This window comes from Xenopus tropicalis, chromosome 3, assembly GCF_000004195.4.
Source record: "Xenopus tropicalis strain Nigerian chromosome 3, UCB_Xtro_10.0, whole genome shotgun sequence".
In the NCBI taxonomy this organism is placed as follows: domain Eukaryota; kingdom Metazoa; phylum Chordata; class Amphibia; order Anura; family Pipidae; genus Xenopus; species Xenopus tropicalis.
In genome coordinates this window covers 78,564,573-78,590,607 of record NC_030679.2, presented here as the reverse complement: position 1 = coordinate 78,590,607, position 26,035 = coordinate 78,564,573, and the positions used below count along the sequence as shown (strand labels likewise).

General features: G+C 35.6%; 1 protein-coding gene across 7 annotated transcripts in view; it reads left to right on the top strand.

Annotated features, from left to right (window-relative positions):
- Positions 1 to 26,035, top strand: part of magi2 (membrane associated guanylate kinase, WW and PDZ domain containing 2) — a 451,931-nt gene that overhangs the window by 311,010 nt on the left and 114,886 nt on the right. The gene's annotated exons all lie outside the window — the stretch shown is intronic.

Genomic DNA, 26,035 nt, shown 5'->3' with positions numbered 1-26,035 from the left:
TGCCTCACTCTTTTTGTGTTCATGGTTAAGGTTTACAGCAAACAAAGTTTTTTTTTTATTTTGGATTGGGCGTTGTGAATCTTTGTCTATCATCTCACACTCTTGTCTGCTGTTAAATTCGAACTGAGGGAAGAGTCTTGTGATTTAGTTCTATAAAGGAAGATGCAATGCAATTAGAAGCAGGGGGACCGCTCTCAAGGATCCTGATTATAATTTCATGCACATTTAAAGGTAACCATTCTCCCTTCTGAATATTCGTTGCTAAGCCTACAGCTTTGTGTGATATAATATAGATTAGATTTTGTTTAGTTTAATATTTATTTCACTCACTTTGACTTAAAATTATGGGATTTTTTTGCTTTTGGTAGTTCGATTTGCCTTAAGATTGTCAATGTAGATAGCTTGTGTCTGCAAAAAAAAACATAAATATAAATGCTAATTAATTTATTTTATTGGCTTAATGCATTGTCTCAGGCACAGCTTGTAAAATGTAAAACAAAGCTCAATGATCTGATAAATTGGGTTCTCGGTGTTCTCAGTGTTCTCAGTAGTAACAAAAGTGTTCTTAGTTTGACCTTTACTTGAGCTCAGTGCTTACTATATAATGTAATGCAGTTTTTCAGAACTCTGCAAATAAGTTCATTTTGTTCTTGCTACTGAATCAGTTAAAGATGTTGGATCTTGTATAGATGAATTTATGCAATTTGTTATGAGATTTATTGCTCAAAATCTGTTTGTAATAGATTGTGCCTAGCACATAGATACTATGTTACTGTTCTTTATTACACAGCGATACCTTATTCATATGCAATGATCTGATGTGTTGTAAATCCAATATGACTATGGCTTGTTATCTTTAGACAGCACCTGTAAGTCATACACCTGTGTACTGTAATAGCAGAGCTTCAGCTACAATAATTACAGGAATAGCTTGTCGCCAAGTTAAAGATATCAATTTAAGTGCTATTTTCTCACAGCTGGTTACTGCTTAGCTAGCCTTAAGTTAACAGTATATATAAATGCTCATTAGGCCAAAACACTACTTGTGTACCAAAAATTCCATGCAAGATCTATTTATCAATTAACCTGCAAAGCAGTAATCGTAAGAATGTTAATTGCTATGTGCTATTGTACCCAGCACACAAAGCCAGTTTTTATGTGTAAATGAATTAATGTTGTTAGCTTTGTACAGTGAGTAGTACATGACTTAAACAAAGCAGACTATGATAACTGTATATAACATATATAATTTATTGTACAGATCCTTATATATCATTTTATTACATTGTACAGTATATATGTGTAGTATGCATGTACTGCATTGTTGATGTTGTATATTTAATTTTTTAAATCCGATGCAGTGATGCATGAATATTTTCTATTGATGTGTATGTACAAAAGAATCAGCACTGTTTAATGATTATTACACAGATGCTGTTGACATAGTTTCTTTATGCAGACCATTAGTGAGTGTGAGGTAATTGGTATTCAAACAAAGCTCTGCCTAGTCATTCATTGAGGAAAACGTCCCATTCATAACTGTGATGAGGGTATTTCTCCGGGAGTAATGAATACTTTCACTCACAGTCACCTGAATTGATATTCCATTTGCACTTCACCACATCTACTGGAATTATAAACCAATTTGATTTATATCTAGGAATACACTGAAATGTTTCATATAATTGACTGCATTAAGTGTTTTGCTGACACTATTATTTTGAGGGTAGAAATAAGGGTAATTTGTATATCTCTTTGCAGCAGGGATGTGTTATATACAAAGTTGTTCTACAAATGTGTGCTTTGTTCTTGTTGAGGAATTGTTAACAATGTAATACATGCCAAATTGAAATGAACTGTAGGTTCAAAAAAACAAATGTATCAATTTTAGTGGTTGTAAGCTGATCACAGCAGGCCACAAGCTAATTGCACCCTGTGGGGGAAAAAGTGTCTAAAATGACAGGTGTATAGCTAATTGGTGCCAGTGGCATAACAACAGAGGACTCATACCCCATAGTCACAGGGGGCCCAAGGGACAGTGGCGCTCAGACCACAAGGTTCAATTGTAGCACATAAATCCCTGGTTCTCAGAGGATTGGGTGGGGATTGAGCATTTATATGTTAGGTGATGGAGGGAAGGTGGAGAGTAGTTACACCACTGATTGGTGCATTTGGTAAAGAGTCATTCAAAGGAACAAATATCCCATTTGGTAAAGAGTAATTCAAGTAATATTATTAGAAATGTTTGCATTAAACTTGTGTATAGTTTCATATCTTGATCACAATTCATATTGTCAAAACTTTTTACTGGTACATTAGATCAGCACCTCTTTTTTTTAAATATTTTTATGAAGGAAACCTAAAAATAAGGTTTAGAACTGGCATTGCATGATAAGTGAAGGGACTAGCCAAGCAAGTTCATAATGGCACAAAGCAGGAACAACTCTCAAAATGTTCTCATAGCCTATTCAGTATTCAAAGAGTTCAAAGAGATACTTTCATTACTAATATGAATTAACTGGTACCAATTACTTCTGCCAAAAATGTACAATCTAATGTTCTGGTACTTAAAGGGGACCTTTCACCCTAAGAAATAATTCAAAATTATTTTCTATTGTGTTTGTTAAGCAAAATAAACTTCACTTACACTATATAAATAATATAAAACTTGTTTTCTTCAGTCCTGCAATTACACAATCACATCAAATAGGCAGGTGCCATTTTGTGGACAGTGTTATTAAGGCAAGCTTTGTATCACCCCAAAATCTTGTGTATGTGCCAGAATGGGGGACCAGATGCCCAGGCCCATGCACTGGCTACACAATTAGATGGTTAGGAGGGAGGGGGAAAGTGAGAGCTGAATTGAAATTTAAAGTACTTGCCTGCCCCGCCTCTGTGCCTAAGGCATAGAGGCGGGGCAGGCAATACTGTATATGATTGACAGCTGAGATATTTAAATGCCATTATAATGGGTTTGGATGTGTTAATATAAAAATTAATTTGGCTTTCTTGTTTAATTTGAAAAGGACTTTTATTATACAGCTTTTTATGTCTGGGTGACAGGTCCACTTTAAGAGTCAATGCCATAGATACTTTTTACAGCACATGAGTGGTTAATCAACAATAAAAGTATACCTCCCTTTTTCAACATTAGTGTAATGAATAGGGCTCGGGCTGCAAATACTTTTTACTTTATGTTTTAATTATTAAATGTGCATGTTTGTGATTTCTTGCACTTATCAGAGCAAAAATATAGCAGCCCTTAAAACTGTCACTGTAAAGTATTTAGAAATATTACTGATAATCCAAATTATCCTCACCTTCAGTTTCTTTTTCCATTCTGCGTTTGTGCTCATGTTGAACATTAGTTTTACCAAGTCACAACATTCAGGGCATCATTAGACGTAGCTATCTCATATAACTAAGAACTGCTTACTGCTCTGGATCAGTTTCAGTTGGTTCCATTTATACAACTTTTTACTGTCAGTCCAATCCAAATCAAGGGCTCCAGTTTTGGGACAAATCTTTTTATACTGTATTTGAATAGTGACAAGCGAATCTATCTCGTTTTGCAGAAAAATTTGCAAATCTTTTAAAGATTCGTGAAACATCGAAAATAGTGTACATCAAAGAAATGGTTGCGCGTGTAACTTTTTTGACACATGCGGCAAAAAAATGTTGTACGCAACACATTATTTTGACGCCCATCAATTTTTTTTTTTTGGACGCGAGGTACAATTTCACAAAAAAAATTTGCCAATGGTGAAACTGGGAAATTTTCTGCAAATCCATGCCTGACGAATTATTATTTTACCCATCACTACATTTGAAACATTGTCAAATACAATTTTATTGTATCAAATTAAGAGACTTGCTCTGATGGAGTTTACCACCGCTTCCTAACAGAAGCTAAAGAGTGTTTGTGCCACAAGCAATCCTTCATAAAATTAAATTAATTGTAAACAGATAATGTTCTACAGTATTATGTATTTTTGAATCACATTAAATTATGTCTTCATTTCACTATAATGGGGGTGATTTATCAACGTTTAGGTTTGATTTTTTTTTTTAATGATTAGAGTTTTGTTTTTGTTTTTTTTGCACTAAAACAATTTTGAAAAATATTTGAGTTATTAAATGTCCAGGTATTTATTAAGAGTAAAAACCCCAAAAACTGTAATGTAAAACTGTAAAACTGTAATGTAAAAGCTTGCAAGTTTCTTTAGAAGTCAATTGGAGTTGTCCTAGGCAAAGTCAAGCCATATTTTCAATTCAATATATTAGAGTTTGTAAACTCGAAAATTCAAGTTTTTTTCATTCAAACAAGTTAACCACATTAATAAACAAGCAATCATTCAATATGTGAATTTATTCAATTTAGAAAAACATACTTGAATTCACAAACTCGAAAAGTGATAAATAAGCCAGAAAATGTCATGCTTGCAGTATTATTCCCTTTTTAAAAACTAGTACCAAATCAGACTTCTACCAGTCTTATGGTACCAATCTAAATAAAGAGTAGTCCATAAATAGGGAAATAATCATTGTAGTTTAAACTCCCTTATAACCCTTGGGTGTATATGCAAAAAGCATGCTTTTTAATATTTATTGCACTCTTTAAAATAACAAAAGAAAATACATATTTAAGTGTTTATCTTTGGACCACATAGTTACTTGCAGATTCAGGTAGTTCATTATTAGACAAATACTTAGATTTAACAGGAATTATACATCTAAACTAATTAAGCAAGTATTTTGTTCCTTTTCTGACATTAAGGGGCAGATTTACCAAAATCCACAGAAAAACTCACTTTCTATTCATTTCTATGAGATTTTTATAATCATATTTATCAAATGATGAACTCTAAAGGGGCCATTTTTTGTGGGAAAATTCTAAATAGTAGAAGTTTTGGTACAAAAATTTGAAAAATTTGGAGTTTTGCTTTTTTTCCAACTTTTTAGTAAATGTCAGAAATGTGTTTATTAGAATTTTACAATAAAAAAAATTTAAATTTTAATAAGTTTTAGTAAATCTTCTCCCATCTTTTGCCCACTGATAAATACATGTCTAAAAATCCCATAAGAATGAATAGAAAGTGGGTGAATTTTTGTGTGGTGAGTTTTAAACTCTGTCCACTGCTAACACTGCATGTCCTCTGCTTAAGGTTTACTTTATTTAATGTTTTTATAGATCAGTCTCTGTCATCTGGCAACAAAGTGGTGCCAAGTAAATACCCTTCTTAATATCCTTTTGTCACTCTCTAGAAAAATAGAAGAGCTGACAGTAACTACAGTATATATTGTTCTCATCTGTTTATATAGTGTATTAATATGGTGGAAAATAAAATAAATTATGCATGGCAGTTGCAGGGAAGTTCAGATTTGTATGTCATATAAAGGCTGTCCTCAAATCAAAGAGTAATAGTCTCTGCAAGTTTTGCTACTGCAGGGCAACTGTTTACTTCTGCCATTGTGTGACTATAAGGATGATCGCAGCTGCCAGTGGCTAGAATAATAAAGAAGGTCTGGGAAATGTAGTGTTGTTCTGCTGCTGCAAACCATTGTACAACAGCATCCATAAAGCATGAGAGTCTCTAGAGCTGTCTGGGGTAGAAACTGAGAAGTAATACAATAAAATATCCGCCAACAGTGTAACTCTGAGAACTATTTAAATATTATATCCAGCATAATAATCTATGTGTAACAAATAATACCTTTCTGCCTTTTTCTTGTAACAGCAAAGAGTACCCTCTTGATCAAAGAATTTTAAGCAAAAATATGTAACAGCAAAGAGTACCCTCTTGATCAAAGAATTTTAAGCAAAAATATGATATTATTGTTATTTTGTTTACCAGTAATGCAATTAATGTACTATATGGTATTCTATATGGTATTCTCTTATTGAGTGGGGGCTGTCTAAATCACAATGTGTCAAAATGTAGACCACCCATAGGTGACTTTGTTTTTTCCTTTAGAAGAAATGAGCTGTGTACTATCTGTATTATAAGGATACTATGCACATTTACAAGAAGTTTATTTCAGTGACAGGAGAATTTTTTCTATTTTTTTGATGTACTTTCCTTTAAGTATAAGTGGAAAGAATTAACCCCCCAAGAATTAACCTTTTTCAAATGCTTTTTTACAGCAGATACCATGAGAAAGGAATTTTGTTTTTAAAAATGTTAATAAAACATCATATTGGCTGTTTTGTCAGTAATTTGTCCATTACCTGGATTGTATTATTGCTAATTATCGACTTTATCAGTAAGCTTAATAGAAAAGTACTGCATGGTTCTTGCTCTTTTTTGCTCAAAGATATGTATAGTTTTTGGATATGCAGCAGTAGGCATGGATATTACACATTTTAATGCAGAGAATTTAGAACATTATGGGGCTGATTTATCAAAGTCCGAATTTTGTACTGTAAAAAGTACAATTGGGAAAAAATCGTAATAGATCAGAAAATTTCGGATCGCATTGTGGTCGTATAAAAATATTGTGGTACGATCTGAAAGTTCTGAAATTTTAGTATCCGAACGATAGTAAATGGCGCAGAAAACTTTCTGACTTTGAACTTACAGTGCATGATTTTGGAAGCCTCCCATAGGACTCAATGGCACTCTGCAGCTCCAACCTGGCCCAAGGAAAGTCACGATACCGAAGCCTGAATGAGTAACTAAACTTTCGTACTCATTGCAACAAATAAGATTTTGTCACACAAATTGTCGCAAAGTACGAAAAAGTCGCGCAACTTAACGAAAATATCGTAGAAAATACACACAGTTCTAAAACTTAGAAAAAATACGGTAGACCCCCTATTTGTTTTCATGTTTGCCCGATTTGCAAGGACAGTCTCTGGTTTCCCAGGCAATTATGGTCCCTGAAACAGGGCAACTGCATCCAAGCATATCCTTAATCTTAAGAATAAAAATCTGTTCTTTTTTTGTTTAAAGTTATTAGAGTGATATAGATTTCTAATTTAAATTATGATGTACCAATTTGTTTGAGTGAATCTTGACAGGGTTGAGCTCCTATTTTTTTTTGGCAATAAAGTGTCAGTAAGAATATACAAGAAAGACTGATAGATAGAAAAACATTTTGATTTGCAGAGAAAAAAAACAATTTTTATTAATTGAGAACTAAACATTCTAACCTATAGTTTTTGAAAAGGGAAATAAAAGCAGTAGGTTATTTTAAATAGTGACTATTAAGTTGTATATGGAACAACAGCTGTGCTACCTTATGTCTATTTTTATCAAAAGTCTTGCATGGCGCAATAGTCCATTGAAAACACTTCTAGATTTTTTTAAATGTTGGTAACTATACAGATTAGTGTATATGATGACAAAGGTAAAGATATGCAACATTAGAGCAGGCGCTTGTGTGCTAAGAAGCAGTAATCTGCTCTGCAAAATGTACAACATGAAGCATAATAGAAGCATAACCTGTGAGAGTACATCTTCTCTGACTTCGCAAACTAGTTTGTATAGGTTTCACCTGAAGGCAGCATTTTATAAGCTTTCACTCAGTTGGTCATTAGAAATAAAGATATGGGATCTGTTATTAGGAATTTCTTGGGACTTGTAATTGACCTCATAAATGGTCTTTCCATATTGCTAAGCAGCATGTTTTACGACCACTAAAAACATGAATAGCCCCCAACAGGATTGCTTTGTCATCAATATGAATGTATGTTCACTTATTTACCATCAAGTACAAGGTACTGCAAATCAGTCAAAAAATGTACAATTACTTGTTTAAATTGAATGCTCTAGAAAACAACTGCTGTGTTTTGGAGTCTAACTAATAGAATTAGTAGACCTTTCACACCGGTATTACTTTTTACCATATTTGTTGTCAATACTAGCCAAAATGTAAAATGCCTTTGGAGCGCACTAAGATCAACAAGAGCCTCAAGTGGCTATCCGTTTGAAATGGAATTGCATCCAATATTATTATTCTAGGTACATATTGTGCTGTATATGGGGTCTAGTAGTGCAGCCTGCCTTGTGTATACTCTGTTGTGCTGTAGTTCAATGCACAGTCTATCTACAGTTTGAAGTATTATATTATCTATTTCATTTTGGCCAACTGCGTTTAACCAAGAAAAAAGGACGCATCTGCTTAATTATGTTCAAAATGAAAATAGTGCCTCCATTTGCACAATGGCTGGAAGAACTGTGTTATCACTGCCAAGTAGCTCTGTAATTTTAAACAGTCCAACTAGCACTCTGTACCTTTTCATATGAATCTTTCCTCTTTGTCACAAATGTCAGACACACAAAACTCCGACACATTCTGGCAGTTGTCATGGTTACACTTAAATTGTTCTTTCACTTGTCAAAATAGCTCTGTGCCATGCTTCATTCATGACTGATCGAGAGTTTGACTTATCTCCTTTTATTCTGCTCAGACACATTTTGTGCCAGTGCTTTTCAAGTTGAAGAGGATATGTCTGTGGCAAGCAGCACTGTCATATATATATATATATATATATATATATATATTGTGAGAGATGCAATGGAAAAGGTAATTATTTGGTGTATTTCCACCAGTGTTTAAGGTGGGATACAAATGGCACTAGATAAAATACCTGGTTTTACAGCAGGTGATGCTGTGTTGGAGGAAATCTCCCTTTAAGGTTTTGATTTGGCCAGCTGTAGGGAGCTGCCTGATTAGGCTGCAGGTGAGCAGCCAATAAAAGGGCTGTGTGATTTACAGAGAGAGTTGGAGTTGAACCTTGACTGAGTGAAGGTCACTCTCAGAGCAGGAGGGCTGCCTGTGTTAGGAACTCCCAGAGGAGCTGGGGGTGCCACCTGCCACTGCAGGGAGCAGAGGGAGTTATGACCAGATGGATGAGTGCTGAGAAGGGCTCAGCAAGGCTTAATGTGAAGCCTGAGTGTTCCAGAGCGTGGAACTAACCCTGGAAGGTGAGAACCCTGAAGAAGGGACAAATCACAATCCTGAACTGTATGTTGATGAACTGTCTTATGTTTCTGTTGGGAAGAATTGGCCCTGAATAAACCTGTGTTTTGCCTGAAGACGTGGTGTCCCCTGTCTCTATGCTCCAGATCCTCTGCATGCCTGCCTGCCTACCATTGCTAATTCCCCCGAAATTGCGTGCACAGTGAAAAGAAATATGTTGAGAGGAACCAGCAGTGGCACAAATCATGAGTGTGGAGAAGAAAAATGTACCTTTGTATTTGGAAATGAAGTTGGAGATATAAAGATGGAGGAATGAGAAGTGGTTTCAATAGTAGTAAAGAAGTAGAAGTAAAGAGACATTTTGGTCTCATTGGTTGCAGCCTTTTTTTCTCAGCTGTTAAGCAAAGAGGTTGTGCTCCCATACTTTTTCTCAAAGTGATTTGTGTGTTAAACCCTATTTGTTGCACATGGTGTTGCTAAGTCCTTCCTGCCATCCTTTCCGAATCTAGTGTGCCTATTGGCTCAGGGGAACCCTGGAGCTACCACACCTCCAAACCAGGCAGTAGCTCCCTGGAAGCTCCATGAAAGTATCAGGCACATATGTTACTCATGATGTACACCAGAAATGACACCAGCCAAACTTCAGCAAAATTGTGTCTGATTTACAGTAAAGTAAACATGCAGTTGCATTCATTATGCCAAATCAGATGCAGTTGTGTCAGGTGTAGCACAGCTATGTCAAGCAAAAATAACCCTTGCGACCACAATGACACTGGAATTCTGGGGAAAAAACATTGCATTCTGGGGAAAAACATGGTGATTGCACTCAAAATTCACTCCATGCACTTGCGGATGTAAATTACCACTGTAGTGATGCAAGCCAAGCTTTTAATCTGACTTCCAATACAGATGTCCAACAGAGTTAGCACAAGACAAGAGAAAATATTAATTTCAATTCAAGCAAGGGGTAGATTAGAGAGGTGTTAAAATAAAAGTATAGTTGCTGGAAAATGTGAAGAACCAGATTAAAGGCTAAATTATGAGCTTTTGTAGGGAATGACTGAAACTGGGGCAAAGTTATTAATAGAACAAAATTCATAAACTTGCTGCACAAAGGAATAAGGTAGACATGGAGAGACATTGAGAATAAAATGATTGTATCTGATGCACTGCAATGGCAGTATAATATTGTTATATATACTTATAATATTGTTTATAGAAAATAATTTTAAAACTGTAAAAACACTTCTCATTCCTCAACATTTATGTTTAAAGGGTGCCTTTGTGTAGGATTATAGTCATTTTGGCTGTAGGGCTTAAATGTCCTTGCTCAGTTCAAGGCAGGCAAGGGCTCAACATTTCTGCAGACATCTGTTAACATTGAATTGTTCTCCTTTACAGCAATTTAACCTGTATATATTTAAAAGTACAGATTCTACCTAAACCTCATATATAATCATTTACATAAATGAACCATGACTAGCACACTGGTGGGCAGGGAATGCCGCTAAGGTAGTATATCTATTAAAGTATAATGCAAAGAGTAATGAGAGGCTGTAAAGAAGAGACTCTGGGACTGCAGGAACACCTAACGGCAAAAGAGAATAGTTTATCGGCAAGAGATAAAGTAAGAAAATGTAGCTCTGTTTGAAAGCCTGTTCCTAATTTGTTTCTCAAATGTGAAATTAGGTGTATTCTAACATGTCTCTTAAGAACAAGCTTTCATTCATCACTGACATGTTAATACAGCTGCCCGCCTGCCAAAAGACTAATTCTAACATATCCATTCACCAGGCACAACAGTGGCTTTTGGAACTCAAGAAAATACAAAATCAACCTCCTTACCTATATTATTAAAGGGATGACAGGGGTTTTTGTTGCACTAAATCATTGCAGATTACAAAATGCTAGTTTTTATGTTTCTTAGACTCTGGTTTGTGATTTCACATTGGCAGCTTTGGTTGCTGACAATAATGCATTAATATCAGCGTTAGTGAAAAATATAGAATTCCATTGCACACAACTGCAATGGAATTTTCTAATTATTGCTCTGATCAACATAATTATCTTTCTTTTTTTATGTGAACTTCCTCCTGTAGCTTACATAGCTATTAGAAATGGCTGATGGCAAAAGTCACTTTTAATAATCTAATACATTTTTCAGGGGATATTAATCATTATAATGCAAAAACAACCTGTTTCTACTGCCACTGTGATTGCAAGCTGCTGCCTTGCCTTGATGTTGTACTTAATAAAGATGATTAACTGCAAGAAGCTATATGCAGCCCAATTGCCTCTCTGGCAATGCACTGGCCATATAATGACTGTTACATTTAGTTTCTGAAAAACACGTCATAGTTTTACACGGTTCAGTGAAAAAACTCTTTTAGAACTGAATGTAGCATCTGAAAGGTTCGGAAAGACCAAGCTTTAGGTTTTTCGTGGCACATAAAGGTCAGTAGCCTAAATTACAGAAGGCTGACTTCACCAGATGTGAAGCACAATGGAAAAAGTGCAAATAAAAAAGTGTCCATTTCAGCAGTGCTAAAAATAGTTTGGGAAGCAGGGTTGAAGGGTCATGAAGCAGTTCAGAAACCACTTTTAATGCAACAGTCTTGCATTAAGGTAGCATTATGATTTGAGGATATCTTGTTGGCTTTTAAGTTGGGGAGGAAGACAAAATGTATTGATGATGTAGAATATAGATGCATTCTATGCTCAGTGCATCAAACCAAAAAAGATTCCTTCTCTTTTTTATGCATCTGGGTTTCAAATGCAAGTTTCACACAACCCCAAATAGAGAGTAAATACTAGGAGCAAGTATGCTTTCTATCTTACTCCTACATAAATGCCCTGTCCATCAACCCACAGCCACCAAGTTTTTCCCTAATTTTGCATAATCTGTAGATTCACAATATGAATGTAATAAAAGTCAATAAATTTCATGAAGATATTTTTTCTGGTTAAAGAGTGTGGTAATTTTGGAAAATGTATGTAACATAGTTTAATATTGTAATTTGTATAGACTTAAGGGAGAAAAAAAGTTTAATCACTGGTGAGGTGCCAGGTTGTTAGGCACCCCCAGTGATTTGGGCTGCTTACCTTCTGGTGTATTTTTCTTTGAAGAAAACTAGAGCAACTAGAATAACTAGGGGGATTCCTAACAACTTGGCACCCCCAGGGATTTTACCATTACTACTTGTTTAAGCCTAGTGCTCACTAGGTAGGTTCACCACTCCCAGGAGGAGATCCCAGACAATAGCAGGCAGTACTTCAGGTATTTTTACAAAATATTTATTCACTGAAGTTTTAAAACAGCACCAATACACAGACCTAATGTACCCCAGCTATAGTCAATTTTTAGATAAAAGATAATTATACAATAAATTGGAGACATTTGTGGTTATTTACATTTACAATTACATTTTTTTTTTGCTTTCGTAGTTCTTCCTAAAGCTGTATGAAAAAAAACGAATCACTAATTAATTGCTATGGGCTACTGTCCATGTGCAGATTTGCCCAGTGGTGAAAAAGAAACTCAGCGTGTTGTTGTAAACATATTTTTTTCATGCTGATTTGTATTTGCACAGTTTTGGCATAATGAAATGGAGCTCTATGAAGATGAGTAACTGCTATAATGTATTAGACAGTTCTCTTCACTGAATAACAGAGTGCTCAGGAAAGCACCATAATGTGTAATCCCCATGTTAAGATATCACACAGGAACAGAGCTGTTTATCAGTTTTGTGTTTAATTATCTTGATGAAATTGAGAAACAACTGAGGCATTTGTTCCAATAAAAAGGTGAGCCATCTGAATTCACTTTACAGAAAAATATTGAGCACTGTATTTTTTTTCCTCATAGGTGTAATGAAATATATCACTTGGCAGCTGAATTAGAGTTCATTTTTCATTTTAATATTAGCTTCACAGTATATATTAGTGGGCAAAATAACACCGCAAAATTATTAAATGAACCAAATAAGGATCAAATGCTAAAAGGTAGCAGAAAAAGCTCCTCTAATGGAATAATCAATATATTTTATAGTTGTGCTGCTAAAACTCGCATATCAGAAGAGCTAGTTTTGTCTATATCCCTCATATAAATAGCAAAATATCCTTGTGTAGTCACCGGAAATCATTAACAGATACACTTTCTGCTGACTGGTGGCACTGCCATCAGCAGGCAGTTGGGTCTATGTTGCTTTTCCATTTTATGGAATACATACATACATTTGTATATATTAATAAGTACAAATGCAAAATAAAATTAAATAGTAAAAACATTGAGCTGATATGCTGCAAACAGAAATCGATTCCCACAAAAAAATATAAGCTGCACACTGTAACAAAATTTAATGCATAATCTTTTTTTCCATTGGTTGATTATTATCACTTGACTTACCTGCACCTAGGCATTACCTATACCAACCATCAAAAGATTAGCTTTGCTCTGCTAGCTATAGGAAGAACAGCACTAGTTAAAAAAAAAAAAAGATTGGTTGACATGGGTTACTGCATTGTGCTAAGCTGCCATTTTCTGTACAACCCCACATAAGGATTTGTTCTTGGACATCTTTTAGACACCGTATCTCAGGAAAATACATCTTCATGCACAAAAAGATTATAGTGAAAATAAGAAGTCATATAATGATAATTTTTTAGAGCAGACTACTACACAACGACTACTACACAAGTAGTAGCTACAGACCATGTAATTGTTTTATTATTGTAGTTTATTTAAATATATATCTGTATGAGGATATATATGTTGCAATCCAGACTGGATGATTGTACAGTACTTCTATTGCCTTACTAAATATAATTAAAAGTAATGTGACAGTGTTTACACCGAGCATGTGAAGTAATGCAAAACAGGTGCCTGTGTAACCTTACTCTGTATGAGCCACTTAAACCTAGCAGTTTATTATGAGTGTTAATGAATCATGCTCACCAGTTCTGCATTGTCATGTGCACACCAGTGTCATTACTAACCTAAGAATTACAATATAGTGTTTCAAACAGACTTTTCAAATTATAAATGTGTAAACCAAAGGCAGGAACTTAATTGAGGATCTGTCACATAGATTTTTGTGTGGGATGGGGCTAGTATTTTTGTTGTTTGTGTGTTTCCGTATATAAATGAGCTTCTCTATGTGGTGTGATGTATAGATTCCTCCTGGTTATTAGCAAATTAAACACTTTACTGGACCTTTTTTAACATTTTTTAGATCTTAGCCTGGCATGAAAAAAATGTTAATGGCTTTCAAATCAATACATTGATAAAATGCTAAATAACTTGCTACAATGTTGCCATAGGCTATAAAGTAAATATAATTTATACTACCTCGGGTCAGGCAAATGCCTTTAGGAGAAAAGGCATTTTTAAACACCATCAAAAAAAAAAGAGTGTATTAAGGTGTATTATAGAATGCAAGGTGAAAATGATGTAGTCTTTTGTAAACTTTGCAGAGCTAGGTGCCATCCCACATTATTTTGCATCCTTTATAGAAGCCAATCACCCAAATGACCCAAAAAGCCTATTGAGAGCCCAATATAGAACAAATCTGATAATTTTTAGCACATATTTTTTGAGGAAATAACTTCTAAAAACTAATACAGCCCATTAGCATTAATCACAAACCTTGATTTTTGAAAAGCACAAGAAGTTGTTATGGCTAGTAGCATTTGTAAGCCTGATGCATCATTAAATTCTTCTTCTTCATTTTATTATTTTTTATTCCATTATTTAGGCAGGCTGCTATAGAGAGAGAGAGAGAAATGTCATCTTTTCTTACCAAAAAAAATTCTGATATAATCTATTATGAAACTAATGCACTTTTCATACACTTGCATTTGCTGTCCTGTTAGATAATTAAAGGGATCATTTTAATTAAATTTAAAAAAATATATATATATATATATATATTCATTGATAAAATTGTTCAATATTCAAAGTTATTGTAGATGTACTTGAAAGTGAAAGCAGTTTCTAGCTTTCCTTTTCTGTTCCCTTTACTGCTTTCAAGACAATGTAGCATAAACCAACTTTACTTTAGCCAAGACTTTTCCACAATGTTATCCACACTTCAGGTCTCTTAATGTCATAGCATGCAAGGCATTGTGGGAATTGGAGTCAATAATACAAGTAGTCAGAACAAGCAGTGGAAACGCATTCTGCTTTCGATAGCAATAACATTTAGGAATGAGTCATTGACAGTTTTTAATGAATGCCTCCTATCATGCAAAAATATTTTTGGGGAGGACTTACCATTTAATCTCTAGATTAGTGAGCTCTTTCATTTTATGCATCAGTTTTTATCCAATTGTAATGTGAACTGTGTAACTGACTGAGTAACTTGGTAACAAATGAGGCATTTACAAAAGAATTGTGGTCTGAAATTATTTCTCAAAAACATTTCTCAGATATTTGTAAAGATTTACCATGACAAAAATCTGTATCATATAAGTGAAAATTAAGAACATTGTTTACAATACAGATTTATTCAATAGATTTCTTTGCTGTCTAAATACATTTGACTTCTCGCACCCAACTTTCTTGCCACCAAAATCCCCTTTAAAATATGTAGATGATTGAGTCTGGTGGCCATGATAGCATTTGTTTTCTTACAATTACTGTCTAAGCTTGTTTATTTACTTGCTGATGGATTGCCTGGTTTTGACTGTTCTATAGATCCTTGGTTACTGCCTGTCCTGACCCCTCATGTTTTTAACCTACCCGGACTCATGGTTTGGATACATTTATCAGAGTTGCTACTCTTCTAGTGTCCCAAGTAGGATTGGTTCTCATTAGGATCCACAATAAGAAGCTCTCAGAAGCTCTGTGCTTGGTCACAATTAGCGCAGCAACACTCCAATAATTATTATGTCATTTGTGTCACAAAACAGACAATGTTACACTCATAGCACAGCTCTTTACAAAGCCTCAGCTTGTGATCTCTTTACTGGATCTAAACATTGCTACATTGCAACTACTAATGCATTACATACATCCAAAAAAGTGTCTTATGGCATAAACATGTTTTGGAAAATATAGCCCTTTTATTATTTATTTATTCTTTTAAATACTGGGTCTTCTTTGAATGTGCTTTGTTCTTTCTGTACACATCTTTTTTGCCTTACACTGGCTGTCTGTAATTGTTGAATTTGATTTAAACTATGTTATTGACCTTTAAACCTCAATGCAATACCGTGTGGTGCATTTATTTTACCAAGCAGATCAAGTACAGTAGAGAAAGAAATAGAAACTGAACATTGTCTAAAATTGCACAGTTCAGTACAGGTATGGGATTTGTTGTCCAGAATGCTCGGGACCTGGGGTCTTTAAAATAAGGGATCTTTCCCTAGTTTGGATCTCCATGCTTTAAATTTACTACAAAATCAATTAAACATTAAATAAACCCAATAGGGTTGTTTTCCATCCAATAAGGATTAATTATATCTTAGTTGGGATCAAGTACAAGGTACTGTTTTAATACTAAAGAGAAAAAGGAAATATTTTCTGAAAATTAGAATCATTTGTTTAAAATGGAGTCTATGGGAGATGGCCGTTCCGTAATTTGGAACTTTCTGGGTAATGGAAGTTCTACCTGTACTATTAAATATTATTAGATTTCTAAATTCTTAATACATCTTTAAATGGGTTACAAGCCCAAATATTAAATGCTGCATCATAAAAGTAATGCAAGGTTGGCCCTGGCAGCCCAGACCCAATCCCTGACACCGCTGCCCCACCCACCAGTGTCCCTGGGGCGGTAGCCCAGGTGGGCCCTGCACCCTCCAGTCCGACCCTGCTAACTAGCAGTGCAGATAATAGTAATGCTTAAACAGAAGCTGCTGAAGATGCTGTCTGGTTGTCTGGGTCGCTGACCAGGACAATCAAAAAACAAATAGAATGTGAAGGATTTCATAGGTTTTTTTTTTTTAATATTTAATTCTTTCTTTTAAGGTCTCTCCTGCCTTGTTGCTAGAGCAATTAAGCCCTAGCTGACATATAGACATTGAAAGAATTGTTAAGAATTGCAAAAGTAAAACATCTAAATAGCACTAAAAGTAAAATCTAAATAGCACTAAAAGTATGTCGTCTTTTTTGGAGACGTGGGAAGTTCTGTTGCCATCTCATAAATGTGGGTGAATTTTTCTTTGTTATTTCAGGTAAAAGCCACCTTAGTAAATTTCTAAACTTGCCCCATGATAAAAGCACTTCTGAGTGCATACACAAAGCACAACTAACATAAGTTTTTTTCAAATTTGAGCAGGTCCTAAACAATCCTAAGCAGTTTTCTGATTATTTTAGTGTATGACTGAAGCACTCTGTAAAAAAAATTAAAATTCTTTAACTTTTTTTTTTTTTAGATTAGAGGTATCTGCAGGTTACAGTATATTGATATTACAGCTAGACAGACAAAATTTTTTTTTTGATGTTCATGATCTCAGTCAAGATAAAGTCGTAACAAAAAGGGTGTCTGTTGTGTGGCATGTGTGCAAAAGGAAAGGTCAGATAATACAGTCAGTAGTGCTGCTACAGTACATATCATGTATAATATTCAATTTATATGCTTATACTGGACAAATGGCAAATTAAACTGACACTTTCGCTAAAATATCTGTACTTTCTGCCTTTATAGATAGAAGTACTGCATGTGATTTTATATCAGCAGGCTGGAAATCCCTTCTTTTCTTCTATGCTACACAGGAAGCTAGACTGAGTACTAAAGCATAGGTCTTGTGAGGTCATTGTTAAAAGAGTCAAAGATATTATCATGCTTGTATAGGTAACAATGCTATTCCTTCTGATGAGGAATTTTGAGTTTGCAAGAAATGCTTAGTTTGTTGGCAAGTTTATAATTTTTCATGTGTTTTAGAAAGTTTTGATAATTAATTCTAGTACATCGGAGCAGTGAACCTATAATCATGTTTTCTTCTAGTATAATGCTTTTCAGTGTTCACAACACACTATAATTCTTCCTTTTGTTCAGAATGTTCTAATCAATCCAAGTCAATCCAAACCAAGCCCAATACTGTCTCAACTATAATCACAGTTCTTAACTTCACATTACCCTTTATCTGTGTTACAGTCATACTTCTATTTAATTTCTTTGCTTTTTCATCTGTTACCTCTTATTATGTTTATGAAAAAGATGAAAATCTATGCCAGTCTCAATTTAAAACAAAATGTTTTTTATACTTGATACATTTTTCCTTGTATCTTCTTTCTGGCATTTTCTCCCTGAAGAAGCTCAAACCTGCCAAAACCAACTCAAACCTATGGGCACATGAGCATGTCTTTGAACTGAAACGTTTCCCATTAAAGGAATACTGTCATGAGAAAATGTTTTTTTCAAAACACATGAGTTAATAGAGCTTCTTCAGCAGAATCCTGCATAGAAATCCATTTTTTTTAAAAATGCAAACGTGTTTTTTATGTTAAAATTTTACCTGGTACAAAAATTCTGGAATGAGATCATAGATATTTGCAACAAAAAGCTACAACTGGAAGTGGGAAAAGATGCAGCATCAATCCTTATTCACCACAATGCCCACTCTATTGCCTGTTAAAAAAAATCCATAACTCCGTTTGCTTTAAATGCCGCAAGATTTATAATCCCTCATAAATGGAAATCTACAATATTACCTACTCTGACCGAATGGATAATGGAAATGAAGGACATCCAAAAATTCGAGGAACTACATGCTGACTCTCATGAAGCAAGGAGGAAACACTGGGCCATTTGGCATCCTTGGTCCTTATTCACTGAAAACATAACATAAGATAGATAAGCTAATTTGCACAAGTTGAAGCTGTGTTAATATGCCAAACCAGGTTTCTAGCTAGGTTGCTCTTACGGTTATCTTAGCAGGGTTAGTACATTATGTAACATGTATAATATTTATTGCTGAACATGTGTGATGATGACAGCCTTTCCTTCTAGACTGAGACATGTAGATAAAGGATTACATACCAAAACAGTATTCTCTGCCTGGAATCTCTCCCCCCCCCCCCCCCCTTAGAAAATTACTCCAACTCTCTGCAATGCTTGTAGCAATAGACTGCGGACAGTAGACAATGCACAGACATATATATTTTTCTCTTTCATTTAAGTATGGTTAATGTATGCTGAGATATTGGCTTATAATTTGCCTTATATGTTAACATATGTATAAATAATGTCAATGTTTAAGTTAGACTTTTGTAAAAATCTAAACATTTTTGAAATTGTATATGGGACTAGCCATATTCTTCATTTCCCTGGGTGCCACAGCCATGTGACTTGTGCTTTGATAAACTTCAGTCACACTTTGCTGCTGAGCTGCAAGTTGGAGTGATATTATCCCCTTTCCAGAAGTTGATCAGCAGAACAATTCCTCAGGTTATATGGGAGTAGGAGAAATAATAGGTTCTCTGAAAGCAGTTCTAATGTGTAGCGCTGGCTCCTTCTGAAAGCTCAGAATCAGGCACAATGCACTAAGATGGCTGCCTACACACCAATATTACAACTAAAAAAACCTGTGTTGGTTCAAGAATCTAATTTTTGATGGTAGAATGAACTGTTTGATATGTAAACAGTGTAATTTAGAAATAAAAATTACACCATAAAATCATGACAGAATCCCTTTAATGTAAATTATTCAAGATCTCTTGAGAGTTATTGTTGCATTGTTTTACCAATGGGCTCAATGGGAACTTTGCACAGTTCAAGAACATTTTCAAATTCTCAAAATCACCCATTTTCACTTAAAAGTAGCCCGCAAATAATTACACAATTGCTTGTTGGCCAATTGTCACATAGAACTGTGGCAATCCACTTTTCAAGTCAACAAATAACTGACAAGCAATTGCACCAGCCCCTGTTATGTAAAAAAAAAAAATCACATTTATTATCTCAAGGTTTATGTCATGATAAGCAGTATCTTAGATAGGCATGATGAACACTGTAGAAAGATAACAATACAATTATACACCATCTGAGAGGAAAAAATCTTGCTACAATTTAAAAAGCCTTGATATTCCTAATTTTTTACTCTTGTTCTGGGGTTTAAAGGGACTTTTATATTTACTAAGCATGTATACAATATATTGCTACATGTATACCATCATCCTGTTTGGCATATTTGACTTCATGAAATGCTTATTGAGTGCCAGCTACTCCTGGCCTGTTTGATAGAAACTTGAGACCGAACAGTGAGAATGCATTATGTTCCCTTACTTAAGATAAATTGTTTTCCATCAAGGTATTGACTCAGCTGCACCAAGAATGAAAGAAAATCCAAAGTGACTTTTGAAAGGTCATTTCTTTTCTGTAAAACTAAAGCAAGCATCCCCCTTGTTATCTGTCATTGTTTACGGAACTGCTATGTTCAAATAAAGCAAAACTCATCCTATTTACAAAAAAAATAACAGCATAGCCTTGTGGAAGATGAATAGTTCTTCAAGACAAATAAATATAGATAGTAGATGTGAATACTACGCATGTGTTACTCAAATACTGACATTTGTAGATATTAAAGTGTACAGTAGGATTGGTGGAACTTCATGTGATTGCTGTTAGACAAATATCATATGCCATTTTCTCTCAAATCATTCTGTAGAAAATCTTTAATAACAAGCTGCACTAATACTCCAAGACCACCTTTCACTATTGTAATGAGGACTTCCCAAAGAATGTTAGTAGTTGTTGGATATCAGCCACTTCTGACAAATGTCTATGGAGTTATGCCTTGGATGGGTTGAGTATCTTTAATAACTCTTTGTGAAAAGGCTAATATTCCGAGCAAAATCATTGTGTTATTCTTATAGTTCTCTCTAGCCTTAATGTTTGCACTGCATGGTGGTGTAATTACCATATGGTCAGGGGTCCTGCTGCCATGAGGTGAGTTGGGAATCTCGTCTCAGGCAGCAATGCCTTGCAGGTTACCAGAGGCGGTAATAAGCCACTCCTGGTAACAAGACAAATTAAACCAGAATTATCTATAACATAACTATTTTGACTATTCTAAAATCTTTAGTCAAAGGTACATTTGAGTAAATGGCAATCAACCCCAGTTTCAACCAGCAGAGTTTATTGCAGCATATGGTATTTTAGTAGGGAGCTAATGATTTATAACCCTACAAATGTCAGCTATGTATGAAAATTGCCTTAATCAAGGTTGCACATGGAAAAACATAAATTTAAATCCATATACTTTTATTTTTTTTTAAATGTATTTATTTTATTTATTTATTTTTTTATATAACATTCGGATTTCATACATACAACGTAGTGTCTTTTGCAGAAAGGATAATAGAACATGAAGCTTAATACGTACAATATCAATTCAAGAGGTAATAACGTACGTAGGTTGTCTTATGCCTAGTTGTCTTGGTGTGCAGAGCAGTTGCGTTCGTAGGCTTATTGAGTTTGCATAGACACTTAGTTTAAACGACAGGGTAGTTGGCTATCTCACTCTTAGGTGTGCCAGACTACCATGAGTGTGTTATGGTGAAATTAAACCAGTAAAATAAAAGGAGAAGAGAAGGAAAGGGAGAAGAAAGAAAAGGAGAACTATTTACATTTCAGTTCACCGGCTCTGAGCTTGGTTGTTTAAAGTACCTGTTTTCTGTTGCATTGTGGATCCTGGGAGGCAGCAGTGGTTAGTTTCTTCCTGGAAGCTTTGTGGCTTGCAGTAGGGGGTAGGGGGTAGGGGGTAGGGGGTAGGTACCTCTAAGACTTTCTTGGTCGTACCAAGTTGTGTGTTTAAATGTGTCCACTGTCAATAGTCTGATATCTGGGGGGAGGTTCAGGATATAGGTTGACCATGTGTCAAAGAATGTGTTTGGGTGGTTTTGTTGGTTGAAACCTCAAGCCAATCCATGGGAAAAGAAAGTGTATTTTGCTTTTGATAAGGTTCATGGATGGCGGTGTGGTTGATAACCATTCTTGGAGTATGGCTTTTCTGGTTGCTGCTGCTAGTTTTCCTGCTAGTGTTCTATTGGTTTTGGTTATCTGTTGTCCCCCTTTTATTTTGCTGAAAACGGCCCATTCGATGTCTGGTGTAAAGTTTTGTTTTGTCAATTGATGCCAGTAGTCATACACCTGTGTCCATAGGGGTTGAATGATTGGACATTGCCAAATGCAGTGGGATAGAGTGCCTTCGTCTTTTTTGCAGGCATTTAGGGTCCTCAAGTAGCCCCATTTTGAATCTCCGTGAGGGGGTGAGGTAGGATTGGTGTAATAATTGTAGGGCCATGATTTGGTACTGGCTGGAGGGAGTGAGTCTCATGGCATATGAGTGGAGTTTGAGGATATACTGACCGTCAGTGTTTGGGATACTGTCTGTCCATTTCCTCAAAAACGTGTCTTTATGCGAATGGTCTAGATCTAGTTTGATTAGTCTGTGGATAAATGCTGTGGAGTGGTGGGTATTGACTCCTTTCCATATATGGTTTAGGGGGCTGGAAAGATCTTGGTTTGTTAGTTGCCGCAAAGTTTCTCTCGCATAGTGCGTAGCTTGTGTGAAGTAGAAGTGTTGGGTTCGGAGAAAAATCCATATAATTTATAATAAACCTTTATTAAAAAACAGGCCTACATTTCCACTTCTAACTTTCTGCTTGCACAATGTCCATTTATTGCAGTGGATAATTGTCTTTAATATTGGCCTTCTATGACAGGGGTGGGCAAACTACGGCCCGCGGGCCACATCCGGCCCGCCAACTCCGGGTCCCTTTAAATAATTTCTGGGCCCTGATTGAGGCGCAACCATAAAAAAGGATGCAGCGGGGAGCCGGGGAACAGACGCAGCCGTACGATGGAGGGAGCCGCAGGTCGGGGAGATGGAGGATGCTGGGGGGGGGGGCTGGTGGGAGGACGTTGGCCCGCCTGTGAGTCAATGTGGCCCCCGAGCCAAAAACTTTGCCCACCCCTGTTCTATGATGTATTTCTCTGATGAAAAACAGCTATTTGAAGTGTAATAATGCACTGCTTATTTCTCATACCTGTATTAAGTAAAAATTTTATTTGTTGCACTGCCTTTATCATTTCCATTCTTGGATTTGACAGTTCCAGTGCAGGTTAACCTAGTAAAAAGTAGGTTCTGCTGTTATTTTGTATTTGGAATCAAAGTCAAGTCAAGCTGACATATATGCCAACTGTTATATAACAGATATAATAGACCAACTGCTGTCCTGGTGCCAAAGTGTGGCAACTCTGTGTACAGAACCAAAGTCCAAAAAACACCAGTAAGAAAGTTGCATTCTCCAGGGGACAATGTTGCCACTTCAGCTAAACTGTACATAGGTATATAGATGCTGTGTTTTTCTTTTACTGGGTGCAGTATTGTCTTTTACTTTATAAAACATTTTACAATATGCTGACATTACTATGATAGTCCTAACTGTGATATTGAATATCCTAAATGTTGCTCAACAGCCAGACCAGGTTTCCTTTCAAGTGGCTCAGACAATGCTTGTGTTTGGTTTTCAGGATTTGATTTAATAAAGCCTTTCTTTTGTAAATATCAATGTTGAAATGAATGAAGTATTTGCTTCTATATAGACCAAAATGTAGCATGTGTCTTTTGTAATGTGACAATGACAATGTTTTATTTATGAAGCAAATCAAAAGGCAATGTTTTGCTTGAATTCAATAGGACCTTGTCAGTAGATCCAGGTAGCAGAAGGTTGCAGTAGCTGAGATGGGTAGTAATGAGGCTTTGTGTGAAATAAAGAAATTGCTTCATTTTCTGGCATTATTTATTCAATCTCCATCTGTTTATAAGCATTGTTTTCATTAATTGATGGTTAATAAGATTTAATTACTTTACCATGGTAGACAGAGCAATATTACTGAAAACCAGCATATGGCCTTAGTGTATCTATGAGGGGGGGTTATAGAATTGTATAATTCAGGTCTCTCCTTTATTTAATCGGGTATCCAGTATTCAGCATCTAGAAAAAATGTTTTGTGAAAGATGTTAAATAGTTCAGGTTTGATATGAGTACTGTAATACATTTACAAAGGTAAAATTCAAAATGTGTACCCTACACTAATTTATTATATTGACAAACAAAATTTTTTATTGAATGCTTTATAAAAATCTAATATTGTTGAGAGGTTGTTACAGAGAGGTATTTTTTTGACATTGGTGTAACAATGTAATATAATACATATGTTAAAAATTATGTCATAAATGTGAAATCCTGCCTAAATTGAGCTATTGGTAATCCTGTACAGTGTTGGACTGGCCACCAGGCTACCAGGAAAACTCCTGGTGGGCCCAGGTGTCAGTGGGCCCTCCTGCTTCTGACCATTTTGGCCTGTTTCATGGTCATTCCCTATTTCTGAATGGGAAGAAAGGGGAAAAATAGATGGAAGAATAGATACTATCATGTAAATAAAAGAGACTAGGAGAACAAAGAGGTTGGGTGAGCAAAGGAGGAAAAATAGTTTGGCAAGTGGGCCTAGGTTTAAGGTTTTCTGGTGGGCCCCTGGGTTCCCAGTCCGACCCTGTAACACTATTGGTAACACTGATTTATACATTGTTGTAGCATAGTAAGTTAGGTTTTAAAAGAAATCATCAAGGTCACATTCTACAAATTTACCCAGATCAAGGACAACAAAACCCCTGCATTCTAGTTGCCTTCCTATTTAACACAAAAATGACAACTGAATGATTCCCTGGTTCCATGGCTGCTTAACGCATACCTCCCAAGTGTTCCACATTGTGCAGGACAGTTCTGAATTTAAGCTGGCTGCCACAGTCCTGGATCACCTTTTAAATGTCCTGCATTATCAGCAAGTCTATAGCAGGCTGATAATTCATAGACCTCAGACCTGTGGCAAACGCGAGAATTTGTAAGGCTGTACATGTAAATGCCTACAAACATGATGTTAAAAAGGGGCGTGATTTTGAGGACAGACCTGTAAACCAAGGGGCGTGGCTACAATGTGGGCGTGGCTTTCAGTGCAGAACAGCCATCCCACTTTTCGATTCTGAAATGTTGGAAGGTATGGCTTATTGTAATTCATAGTTATCTATTCACATCTTTGCTAGAGAAGCATCCAAAACCACTTTGTTCAATATTTTATCCCTGATACTAAATTACTAGTTAGAGCAGCTCTTAAAGCACATATTTCATTCTAGTTTTTCCTTGGGCCGGTGCTTCTGTTAGGAGAAAACTGCACTAGCCCATGGAAAAGCTACCTAAGTGCTGTCCCGGCATCTCCTTACCTGAGATCTTCATCCCATTGGCATTAGGTGCAGTAGAGTAGAGTAGTTTTTAACATATTTTAAAGCATAAAAAAATATGGGTTTACCCTACTGTGCATGAGTGAACAGGGATTGTCACAATGGACACCTGGGACAGTTACTGAGCTTAGGGGCAGACTCTCAATATTCTGTGTATATATAGAATATAAATGTCACAATATAAGGCTGATTAGTTATTAATGCAGATTATTACTGCATGGCAGCTCTGAAACCAATGCAATTAGCATCAGAAATTAATAAGCATCCCTGCAGCAGCAACCTCTATGACAGGCCAACATTTTTTTATGCTTGATAGTTTATAACAACCCCTAAGCTTAGCTTACGTAGCTCACTGAGCATGTGCACTGTCCCAGACAGTTCTAACTGATTTTAGTATAGTGACCCCCTGTGACCTCTTTGAAGTACTGAATCATTATAACTATAGAGATACTGAACCTTCAGGCTTGTTCAATGAGTTCATTAAATAAAATATGGCATTTCTAGCCATAATCATTTTTAGGGTGTAGTTCTCCTTTAAAAGTTCCATAAAAAATGTTTTGGCTTCACCTACTCCTAGAAGCTCCAGCATATAAAAATACAAACATTTTTCTCTGAAGGATTTTGCTAATCCATAAAAATGAAAATGTGCGACAAATAATAAAAACAAACCTCAATTGTATTACTCTTGGAAACTGGCAGATATACTAAACAGTAAATTTTCAAAATATCCTTCCAAATGCAAATAGAATATATAATTTATTGATGGAGCCAAGAGCAAGATAACTGTTTTCCTAATACTTTCTCTATGCAAACACATATAGGGGTAAATAATTTTGGTAGCTGGCATATCGCATTAAATAATGTA